Consider the following 1,795-nt stretch of genomic DNA (forward strand, 5'->3'; position numbering starts at 1 on the left):
TGTTTGTGTGTGTGGGTGTGGGTGTGTGGGTGTGTGTTTGTGTGTGTGGGTGTGTGTTTGTGTGTGTGGGTGTGTGTTTGTGTGTGTGGGTGTGTGTGTGTGTGTGTGTGTGTGTGTGTGTGTGTCTCTCTTTCTCTTTCTCTGTCTCTCGGTAGCACAACGACCACCATCGAGTGCTCTCGTGGTCTGGAGGTTCAATGCTCGCTTCTCATTCAATTGGTCCCGGTTTCGAAACCTGACAGCGACGGAACATTTTCATCTCTAAATTTGACTCCTTTCACCTCCTTTCCACATCCAACCATGTACTGTCGTCTGCCTTCGTCTCCACTTTCTGCCCCCACCCGAGCCCCTTTGCCCCCTCCTATGGGCCTCTAACTGTTTCTGCAGCCTTTCTACTGCTACTCATTGGCTCCTTCTTACTGCTGCCTTTCAGCCACACTCCTGATCTTAGGGTAGATAAGGTCTAACAGCTTATGACATAATGCAGTTGCGAGCGCAGTTAACAGTTGCCAAAAAAAGCAAAAACAGAAAAAAAGGAGAAAAAAGCAACAAGCCAAAAAAAACCAACGAAAAAAAACCCAAACAAACAACGGCATAAAAGCAAAAACAAACCCCAAACAAACAAACAAACAAAAAAAAAAACAAAAAGAAAAAAAACACACCATCGACCATGTTGAGCTGGATGTATGAGCGTTCTTGTTTTAGTACTTGTGGTAGTCCAGCCTTTTCCTCGGTTATTTCCCTTCATCTCCTGCCCTTGCTTCACGAGTCAGATTAACCAATCGTTTGGCCAACACATTTTTCCACAATACCGTATCGCCTCTCAACTGAAATGTGGGATGACTTACGGGACCAAGCGTAGTTGGTTTTGAAGGTAGAACACCCAGACACAATACCAGAGGACTCCTCGTTCATGAAGTAGATTCAAAGAAGTATTTCATCATCAGCAACCCTTAATAAATATTTGGGTAGGGGGGACAATGACCTAAAAAGGTCTTGTGTTCGTTGAATTTTTTGGAGTATGGAGTTATTGTTGTAGGTTTAAAGCTTGTTCATTTGCCTGGCGTTTGATAAACAAATATCGATCTACTTTGAATAGAAGTTCAGATATTTGCAATTGAATGAAATGGGGGTCGCTTTATTTCAGAGGCAAACTGAGCGAGAAAATGGGCGCCGAATTTGATAACTTCCACAGATGCAGCGTCCCTGGATACTGCAAATTTACTTTTTACGCCTTAGGTTAACGCTTTACAGTACAATTCAGACATAATAAAAATTCAATGTGATTTTAGGTGGACATAAAAGGTGCTGAAAAAACAAATGATTCTGTTGCTGTTGTATTGTATTGTAAAGCGCTCAGGGCCTGTGTACTTTTAATCGGGATTGAACGCTATATAAAAGTCAATCATTATTATTCAATGAACGATTAATCAAATAAATGAATAATTAAATAAATAAATGAACAAGTTTAAAAATGAACAATAACACAAATAAACAAATACATAAATAAAAAGCATTATAAAAAGGAAGAGAATTAAATTGCCCAAGGAACCCCCAATTTTTTTTAAAATGTGGGTTTTTTCGATTTCGTTATTTTGATGAATGTTTGATTTCCCCACGATGGCACTCATGTTTCCTCACGCATGGACAGGTCTCCGACCGCTATTGTGTACAGCGCTATCGGCGTCATCATTTCACCGTTTTGGGGTGTTTTTTGTTGTTATTTTTAGTTGAGGGTTTTACGGCGCTCGCAACTGCATAAGGTCATATGAGCGCCAAGGGGTGGATGTCAACA

The sequence above is a fragment of the Aplysia californica genome, unplaced genomic scaffold (genome assembly GCF_000002075.1).
Source record: "Aplysia californica isolate F4 #8 unplaced genomic scaffold, AplCal3.0 scaffold00085, whole genome shotgun sequence".
Classification (NCBI taxonomy): Eukaryota; Metazoa; Mollusca; class Gastropoda; order Aplysiida; family Aplysiidae; genus Aplysia; species Aplysia californica.